The sequence below is a fragment of the Schistocerca cancellata genome, chromosome 6, assembly GCF_023864275.1.
Source record: "Schistocerca cancellata isolate TAMUIC-IGC-003103 chromosome 6, iqSchCanc2.1, whole genome shotgun sequence".
NCBI classification, from domain to species: domain Eukaryota; kingdom Metazoa; phylum Arthropoda; class Insecta; order Orthoptera; family Acrididae; genus Schistocerca; species Schistocerca cancellata.
In genome coordinates, this window is record NC_064631.1 from 661,858,299 (window position 1) to 661,868,810 (window position 10,512).

General features: G+C 45.7%; 1 pseudogene; it reads right to left on the reverse strand.

The window, feature by feature from the left end:
• Positions 1–3,285: 3,285 nt before the first annotated feature.
• On the reverse strand, positions 3,286–3,403 carry LOC126089713 (5S ribosomal RNA; annotated as a pseudogene).
• Positions 3,404–10,512: the final 7,109 nt, after the last annotated feature.

Sequence of the window (10,512 nt, forward strand, 5' to 3'; positions counted from 1 at the left end):
ACTTAGAACTACTTAAACCTAACTAACCTAAGGACATCACACACATCCATGCCCGAGGCAGGATTCGAACCTGCGACCGTAGCAGTCCCGCGGTTCCGGACTGAGCGACTAGAACCGCTAGACCACCACGGCCGGCGTTCAACATGTATAATTAGTATTGCGGCCCAATTTATGGTTTCTTTGGTGTCCATATCCCCAAACAGAGTATTCATTTACTCGTGACTAAACAATTTCTAACGCTGACATCTACACTCCTGGAAATGGAAAAAAGAACACATTGACACCGGTGTGTCAGACCCACCATACTTGCTCCGGACACTGCGAGAGGGCTGTACAAGCAATGATCACACGCACGGCACAGCGGACACACCAGGAACCGCGGTGTTGGCCGTCGAATGGCGCTAGCTGCGCAGCATTTGTGCACCGCCGCCGTCAGTGTCAGCCAGTTTGCCGTGGCATACGGAGCTCCATCGCAGTCTTTAACACTGGTAGCATGCCGCGACAGCGTGGACGTGAACCGTATGTGCAGTTGACGGACTTTGAGCGAGGGCGTATAGTGGGCATGCGGGAGGCCGGGTGGACGTACCGCCGAATTGCTCAACACGTGGGGCGTGAGGTCTCCACAGTACATCGATGTTGTCGCGTGGTCGGCGGAAGGTGCACGTGCCCGTCGACCTGGGACCGGACCGCAGCGACGCACGGATGCACGCCAAGACCATAGGATCCTACGCAGTGCCGTAGGGGACCGCACCGCCACTTCCCAGCAAATTGGGGACACTGTTGCTCCTGGGGTATCGGCGAGGACCATTCGCAACCGTCTCCATGAAGCTGGGCTACGGTCCCGCACACCGTTAGGCCGTCTTCCGCTCACGCCCCAACATCGTGCAGCCCGCCTCCAGTGGTGTCGCGACAGGCGTGAATGGAGGGACGAATGGAGACGTGTCGTCTTCAGCGATGAGAGTCGCTTCTGCCTTGGTGCCAATGATGGTCGTATGCGTGTTTGGCGCCGTGCAGGTGAGCGCCACAATCAAGACTGCATACGACCGGGGCACACAGGGCCAACACCCGGCATGATGGTGTGGGGAGCGATCTCCTACACTGGCCGTACACCACTGGTGATCGTCGAGGGGACACTGAATAGTGCACGGTACATCCAAACCGTCATCGAACCCATCATTCTACCATTCCTAGACCGGCAAGGGAACTTGCTGTTCCAACAGGACAATGCACGTCCGCATGTATCCCGTGCCACCCAACGTGCTGTAGAAGGTGTAAGTCAACTACCCTGGCCAGCAAGATCTCCGGATCTGTCCCCCATTGAGCATGTTTGGGACTGGATGAAGCGTCGTCTCACGCGGTCTGCCCGTCCAGCACGAACGCTGGTCCAACTGAGGCGCCAGATGGAAATGGCATGGCAAGCCGTTCCACAGGACTACATCCAGCATCTCTACGATCGTCTCCATGGGAGAATAGCAGCCTGCATTGCTGCGAAAGGTGGATATACACTGTACTAGTGCCGACATTGTGCATGCTCTGTTGCCTGTGTCTATGTGCCTGTGGTTCTGTCAGTGTGATCATGTGATGTATCTGACCCCAGGAATGTGTCAATAAAGTTTCCCCTTCCTGGGACAATGAATTCACGGTGTTCTTATTTCAATTTCCAGGAGTGTATTTACGACGCTAGTGTCTTCCACAAAAGGAGAATAAGCCACCTTCGCGCAGCGCCGCTTGGGTGTCACTGGCAAGTAAACAGTCACGTGCTCCCAGGTCCCGATCGGAGAGCTCCGACGGAGCCTGAGCAACCAGCGGAATCACGCCGCTCCGTACAGAGGTACCTTGAACGGCCCTGGTCCAACCGATATGGTCTTGACCGCAGGAGAGACACTCCAGATGATGTCGTGCTGGTGGCAAAGGCGATCGCGTCGGTCGTCTGCTGCCATAACCTATGAAAGCCAAATTTCGCGGAATTGTCCTAGCTGATACGTCAGGGCACATTGATTTCTGCGGTTATTTCACGCAGTGTTGCTTGTCTGCTAGCACTGACAACTCTACGCAAACGCCGCTGCTGTTGGTCCTTAAGTGAAGGCCATCGGCCACTGCGTTGTCCATTGTGAGAGGCAATGCCCGAAATTTGGTATTCTGAGCACACTATTGATACTGTGGGTCTCGGAATGTTTGAACTGCCCAACGACTTCCGAAATGGAATATCCTGAGCGTCTAACTCCACCTACCATTCTGCATTCAAAGTTCGTTAATTCCCGTTCTGCGGCCATCATCACGTCGGAAATCTTCCCACATGAGTCACCTTATTACAAATGGCAGCTCCGCCAACGCACTGCACTTTTACACCTTATTTAGGTGATAATACTGTCGCCTGTATAATTGCACCTCTCTGCACTTTTGTCTTCTATGTGTATAAAGAGCGTAGATGGGATTATTCCCACCTGCCTTGTGAAGTTGTGCTGAAATTTTAATTATTTCCATAGCCAACGACTTCGTACACTTCACACCACTTTGACGTTTCTTGCTTGTCGCCTACATGGAGTTTTCATGCCTAGCAGTGTATATCCAAGGTGTCATTCCAGGTATGAAAAAATTTTATTAAGATGGCAAATGTACAGTAAACGAACTCCATCTGTGAGCAATCTTTCCGCCTGTCTAAGAATTAGCGGTGAAGAAAACCTTGACTGGGTATGAGGGTCATGAACGAGCAACATGAGAACGCTTTCCTGTGTTTACTGAGTAACTTACTCCCTTTGGACCAGACTTCATATTACTATCTATAACGGAATCGCCATGACTTACTATTTAATTAACCTGCTTTATAAAAAACATGATGTGAGCATCGGATTACCCAAACACTATTATAATAAAAATTTAAGTACACGCGGTAATAATAATTCATTTCACATGCACGAAATGACGACTTGACATTAGGAAGGAACAAAACATTAACGATGACTGGTATACTGACATAGATTTCCTTTTGATGTACAAATAATATACTGCAGCACTCTGTCTCTCTTCTCTGTCTCTCTCTCTTTCTCTCTCTCTCTCTCTCTCTCTCTCTCTCTCTCTCTCTCTCTCTCTCTCACGAACAGGCCATGAAGGCCCAAAGGTACGACCGGCCGCCGTGTTGTCCTCAGACCACTGGATGCGAATATGGAGGGGCTTGTGGTCAGCACACCGCTCTCCCGACAGTATGTCAGTTTCCCAGACCGGAGCCTCTACTTGTCAATCAAGTAGCTCCTTAGTATGCCTCACAAGGGCTGAGAGCACCCCGTTTGCCAACAGCTCCCGGCAGACTGGATGGTCACCCATCCAAGTGCTAGCCAAGCCCGACAGCGCTTAACTTAGGTGATCTGACGGGAACCGGTGTTACCACTGCGGCAAGGCCGTTGGCCCTGTAGCACTGAATCACATACTAACCTAACGTCGTAATAAACATGGTAATAACTCACACAATCACACATGCGAAGTGCACTTCTGTTAATGAACTAAGCAACATTGATTTTAACATAAATGACTCTGTGCAGCAAATAAATGTACCTTCCACCCAAACACCTTTCTCATTACCCATCTGGGAGAGAAAAGCAAAAAATAAATCAGCAAATACGTTACCCCTTTCTGAGCCTTAAATTACTGTTCCTATCCACCAAAACAGTAGTGTTTTTAGTCTACAGAGGTTGATAACACTGAAACCATTGTTCATTAACGGGAGAAGTATCGTAACCTCATTTCAGATCTCCGGTTTAAAATCTACTACAAACTAATAAGTAATCAAGGTAACGCTTAAGTAATTTTAGTAAATTTAAAGAAAGAAATTATTAGAAATTAAAGATTTTTGTTCCTCTCGCCTACGACAACTGGCATATGTTGTGGGAAATTCAGAACACGACACTACACTGGGACTCTGTTAGGCGGTCTTCTGCTACTTTAAATACAGATAATGTGGAGACGGGCAGCACCTTCTTATATGCAGTTCATTTCTACTGGGAAATCAATATTCTGAATTTGTCCCTGTTCAGCCACCACCCTGATTCAACCGAGATTAAACTGTTGGTCGTCGGACAAAGAGACCACCCCCAATGCAGTCGCCATGTCACTGTGGAGGATGAGACTGGATGCCTTTCAGACCCGTTAAATGTGACTGAAATTGCACCCAATGTTTGATGTGGGTCCCTTCTTGCCTGTGACACAATGCAGCGTCATCTGCTGCCGAAATTGACCGAGTTCGACCACCCCCTCTCTTTCTGGCAATAGTACCTGTGGTTCGCAATGGTACCCATGCACCTTAAACAATGTTGTAAGCAATACCAAATGTTGTGGGTTGGCAGGAGAGCCAACACCGTGATTTTAGAGGAAGCCGAAAGGCACGCGTTTTAGCTCACGCAGGCTGGCGTGAGGTCTGGATCAGGACAAGGAAATTAGAATTTAGAAAAAACGGACGTAGCTGGTGGAATACTTAACTTTAATCCATTAATGATGAGCGTCGCTCATGACGGTACATGATTCATAATATCAATAGTAACTGGTAATGGCGCCTTGCTAGGTCGTAGCAAACGACGTAGCTGAAGGCTATGCTAACTATCGTCTCGGCAAATGAGAGCGTATTTTGTCAGTAAACCATCGCTAGCAAAGTCGGTTGTACAACTGGGACGAGTGCTAGGAAGTCTCTCTAGACCTGCCGTGTGGCGGCGCTCGGTCTGCAATCACTGATAGTGGCGACACGCGGGTCCGACGTATACTAACGGACCGCGGCCGATTTAAAGGCTACCACCTAGCAAGTATGGTGTTTGGCGGTGACACCACACCAAACAACTGTGCAACGCTCGTCACACTTCATCCTTCTTCCAGTTTCCCGATGATTCTTGCCTGTGTGGTGTCATACAGGTGTTGAGTCCGGGTCACTTTGTAATGTAGAACACCACCACAGTGCACCTTAACTGTTGACTGATCGCCGGCCGGGGTGGAGGAGCGGTTCTAGACGCTACAGTCTGGAACCGCGCGACCGTTACGGTCGCAGGTTCGAATCCTGCCTCGGGCATGGATGTGTGTGATGTCCTTAGGATTATTTAGGTTAAGTAGTTCTAAGTTCTAGGGGATTGATGTCCTCCGAAGTTAAGTCCCATAGTGCTCAGAGCCATTTGAACCATTTTTTTATTGACTGATCGACACACCACACTGTCCTTTCTCGTTCCTTCAAATGCCTCGTGTTGCGGGTTCAGTCCCATATGGCTGTACAGTTATGATGAAAAAATTAAATTAAATGATCGTATGGCGTTGATGGCCGAGAGTTGTCACAAGTCTTTTTAGTTTAGGCAACACTGAGTGACTCGCATGTTGATTATGATCAAAGGATGAGGAGAACAACACAACAGTCCCCAAGCGGAGAAAATCTCCAACCCGGCAGGGAATCGACCCGGAGCCTGCTGCATGGCAGTCAGATGCGCTGACTCTTTTTTGTTCAAACAAATTTCGGGCTTGCAAGAGGTCGTCGTTTAATTCATACTGTGATGTTTCGACTGGGCACCTGCCAGTCATCTTCAGGTGAGCCATCGAAGACTTGCCACTCGTCTGAAGGCAACATGTTACCGTGCTGTATTTATCTCGCCCTTAAGTTCTGCAGAGTAGTGCATATTCTGAAAGACTCCTCTCGTACAGCACTAGCAGAAACTACGATGGCAGTAACATATGCTGTACACGTGGCTCGGCCTCACTCGGTCGACAGTTCGAAGTAGTCACCGAATACGGGACAACAGGTGCGTGGCCAAAAGAAGGCTCTGCATAGTTAATAATACCGGCCAATAATAGCGCATACATACACTGACGGCTGCCTCCAGTAAGTGAAGTGATATTGCGCAAACATCATATCGATTCTCGGCGGCGCAAACTTGGCGGATGTGGACGCCAGCTGTTAGTTGACCTCTTGAGCTGGCCTTTCGCTAGCGAAAAGAAAGAAGGAAGAATTATGTCTCCATGCTCGTTGTCAAATATGGGGTGGCTAGGAAACCTGCCTACTCGGTACGCTACGCAGACAATTCAAACAAACCGTATTAATGAGTTTTATTACAAAATGGAAAGAGACAGTACTTAACTTGGCAATTGCATATGTGTCGCAAACAAGGGCGATATACGAAATAATCTAGCTTCTTAAGTATAAACAGTTCCAAGTTTGTGCTACATACATAGTACAAGCTAAGTAACTAGTGTCGATGCTGCTATAGAACTCGCTAATCTTGAAGCTGCTATTCAGCTGAGGCGTCGCCAGGCGGTCGCGGCGCTTATGTCATGTTCACATAGGGACCGCTGCTGTCGTGTTGTCGTCCTGGAGAGGGGTCGGTCAGCGTGCGATTGGCTGACCTCTTCTCACAGCCATCTCTTCTCTATCGTTCCCGACTGGCGTGCCGGCTCTTGACTTTACGCCTTAAGAGGAAGGACGCTTGCTCATTTCATATACTATTGCAAACGGTCTCACCTATATTTGATAAAAATGAAGCTCATTTGCTAGACACGACTACTCCAACTCCGCGCCTCTCCATTATATGGTGTTATTTGGTTACATGAAACACATTCGTGGCTTAAAATTTGCAAGAGCAATTTCACCAAATTCAGGTGTAATATCACTACAGTCAGTCAATCTAACGTGCACAGCTACGAAAGAAAGCTCAAAACTTTACTTAAAAGTAAGAAATCTCAACCACAAGACATTTGGCCTGTAACTGAAGAAGTGTCATGATGCTCTCCCCATTGGCAAAAGATTACGAACTAGTTCCCAATTCGGATCTCCAGAAGTGACTGCCAAGGGGGAGGTGACGCTGAGAAAAAGACTGAATAACCAACGAAAGGATAATGTTCTACGAGTCGTGTCATGGAAAGTAAAAAGTTTGAACATGGTAGGGAAGCTAGAAAATCTGGAAAAGGAAATGCTAAGGCTCAATCCAGATATAGTGCGAGTCCGGGAAGTGAAATTTAAAGAAGACAAGGATTTCTGGTCAGATACGTATAGGGTAATATCAACAGAGCAGAAAATTGTATAACAGAAGTAGCATTCGTTACTAATATGTAATCGAATTAAGTCGGGTGATGCTGAGGGTCTTAGATTAGGAAATGAGACACTTAAAGTAGTAAAGGAGTTTTGCTATTTCGGGAGCAAAATAACTGATGATGGTCGAAGTAGAGAGGATATAAAATGTAGACTGGCAATGGAAGGAAAGTGTTTCTGAAGAAGAGAAATTTGTTAACATCGAGTATTGATTTAAGTGTCAGGAAGTCGTTTCTGAAAGTATTTGTATGGAGTGTAGCCATGTATGGAAGTGAAACATGGACGATAAATAGTTTAGACAAGAAAAGAATAGAAGCTTTCGAAATGTGGTGCTACAGAAGAATGCTGAAGATTAGATGGGTAGATCACATAATTAATGAGGAGGTATTGAATAGAATTGGGGAGAAGAGGAGGTTTTGGCACAACTTGACTAGAAGAAGGGATCGGTTGGTAGGACATGTTCTGAGGCATCAAGGGATCACCAATTTAGTACTGGGGGGCAGGGTGGAGGGTAAAAATCGTAGAGGGAGACCAAGAGATGAATACACTAAGCAGATTCTGAAGGATGTAGGCTGCAGTAGGTACTGGGAGATGAAAAAGCTTGCACAGGATAGAGTAGCATGGAGAGCTGCATCAAACGAGTCTCCGGACTGATGACCACAACAACAACATGAAGTTAGGGCAGAAAATGAGTTACTGTGAAAAGTTCGATGATAGGATTGTTCTCATCAGAATCGACAACGACAGTTCATTATGCATGCCGTCGTCGCAGCTGAAAATGAAGAGATAGTGAAAGTATATGAGAATATTGAACGGGTAATTCAGCACGAAAGGGAGATGAAAATCTAATAGTCACGGGCGACTGGAATGCTGTTCTGGGTGAAGGAGTAAAAGAAAGGGTTAGGGGAGAATATGGGCTTGGTAGTAGGAATGAGAGAGGAGAAATACTGAGTTCTGCAATAAATTATAGCCGTTAATAACGAATACTCCGTTCAACAATCACAAGAGGAGGAGGTATACGTTGTAAAGGCCGAGAGATACGAGCAGATTCAAGTTAAATTACATCATGATCAGACAGAGATTCCGATATCAGACATTGGATCGTATGGCACCCCGCTGCCCCCCCCCCCCCCCCTCCAAGCATACATTGACTTAGATCTCAATTTAGTAGTGATGAAGAGTAGGCTGAAATTTGCCACTAGTCAGGAAGAATCAATGGGCAGAGAATTGGGATGCAGAAGTACTAAGGAAAGAAGAGATACGCTTGAAGTTCTATGAGGCTGTAGATGCTGCGATAATGAATAGTTCAGTAACCAGTTCAGTTGAAGAGGAACAGACATCTCTAAAAAGGACATGACCAGTAGTTAGAAAGAAACAAGTATATACAAGGAACAGTCGCGAATAAACCATGGGTAACAGAAGAAATACTTCAGTTGATCGACGAAAGAATGAAGTACAAAAATGTTTAGGGAAATTAAGGAACATAGAAATAAAAATCATTTACTAATGGAATAAATTGGAGATACTGCACATTTTCGAAATATTGTCGGTGGAACAGCGACCAATACTGTACTGCTGGAAAGTATATGTTTGTGTCTACAGTCGTCTATTTATTTTGCCCACTGGCTACCGGTTTCGGTACACAGTACCATTCTCAGGCCACACTACGATAAATAAAATCATTTACATAGTTACAGCACTGATGCAAGAGCAATTTTCAATAATATTATTCTTTGTGACGGCAGAAATGTGTAGGTAGCCTTTGCCAAAGAGGCAGTTTTAAATAAACAGGAAGTGCAAGGAAGCTAAGGTGAAATGGTTGCGGGAATAATGTGAATAAATGAAAAAGAAGTGATTCTCGGAACGACTGACTAAGCTTACAGAAAAGTGAAAACAATCCTGGGTGAAATTGAGATGTCAAAACAACCTTGGGTGAAATTAAAAACAAGGGCGGTCACATTAAGAGTGTAATGGGAATTCCGTTAAATGCAGAGGAGAGAGCGGATAGGATGAGAAATTACAATCAAGGCCTTTGTGAGGTGGAGGACTCGTCTGATGGCCTGATAGAAGAAGAAACACGAGTTGACAGGCAGAAATTGGTTGTACAATAGAAGAATCATAAGCTAAAAGAGCTTTGGAATTGGTGGTGCGTAGAATATGCGAGACTGTCGATATACCATCAGAGTTCCGGAAATACAGCATCCACACAATTCCAAAGATAGCAACAGCCGACAAGTGCGAGAATTGTCGCGCAACCGGTTTTACAGTTCATGCATCCAACCTGCTGATTAATAATATGTAGAAGAATGGAAAAGGAAACTGAGGATCTGTTAGATGATGATCAATTTGGCTTTGCGGAAGGTAAACGCAACAGACAGGCAGTTCTGACGCTGTCAGTGATTATGGAAGCAAGACTGAAGAAAAATCAAGACACGTGCATAGGATTCGTCGACCTGGAAAAATCGTTCGATAATGTGATATGGGGTAAGCTATAGGGAAAGACGGATAATATACAATACGTACAAGTACCAGGAGGTAAAAATAAGAGTGGAAGACCAAGAATGAAGTGTTTGGATTAGAAAGAGTGTAAGACAGGGGTGTAGTCTTCCCCCCTTACTGTTCAATTTGTGCATCGAAGAATCAACGACGCAAATAAAAAGGTTTAAGAGTGGAATTAAAATTCAAGGTGAAAGAATATCAACGACAAGATTCGCTGATGATACTGTTAACCACAGTCAAAGCGGAAAAGAATTAGGAGACCTGTTGAATCGAATGAGTGTAGTATGTGGGCTGAGAGTAAATCGAAGAAAGACTAAAGTAACGAGAAGTAGCAGAAATGAGAACAGTGAGAAACGTAAAATCAGGAATGGTGATTACAAAGTACAGGACGTTAAGGAATTCTCCTACCTACGCAGCAAAATAACCCTTGATGGACGGAGCAAGGAGGACAGAAACAGCAAACTACAACTGGCAGAATGGACATTCCTGACCGAGAGAAGTCTAATAGTATGAAACGTAGACCAATTCGATGAAGATATTTCCGTAAGTTTGGAGCACGACATTGTATGGTTGTGAAAAATGGACTGTGGGAAAACCTCAACAGAAGAGAATCGAAGAATTTCAGATGTGGTGCTACGGACGAACGTTGAAAATCAAGTGGAATGATAAGGTAAGGTACGAGAAGGTTCTACAGAGAATCGGCAAGGAAAAAAGAAGTCTTGGGGGACAGGATGACAGGATACCTGTTAAGATATCAGAGAATAATTCCAGAGTACTAGAGAGACGTGCAGAGGGTAAAAACTGTAGAAGAAGACAGAGACTGGAATACACCCAGTAAATAATTGAGGACGTAAGCTGTAATTACTATTCTGGGACGAAAAGGTTGGCACAGGAGAGGAATTCGTGGTGGGTCGCATCAAATCAATCAGAAGACTGGTGACTCACAAAGAAAGTGTATATACGAATGT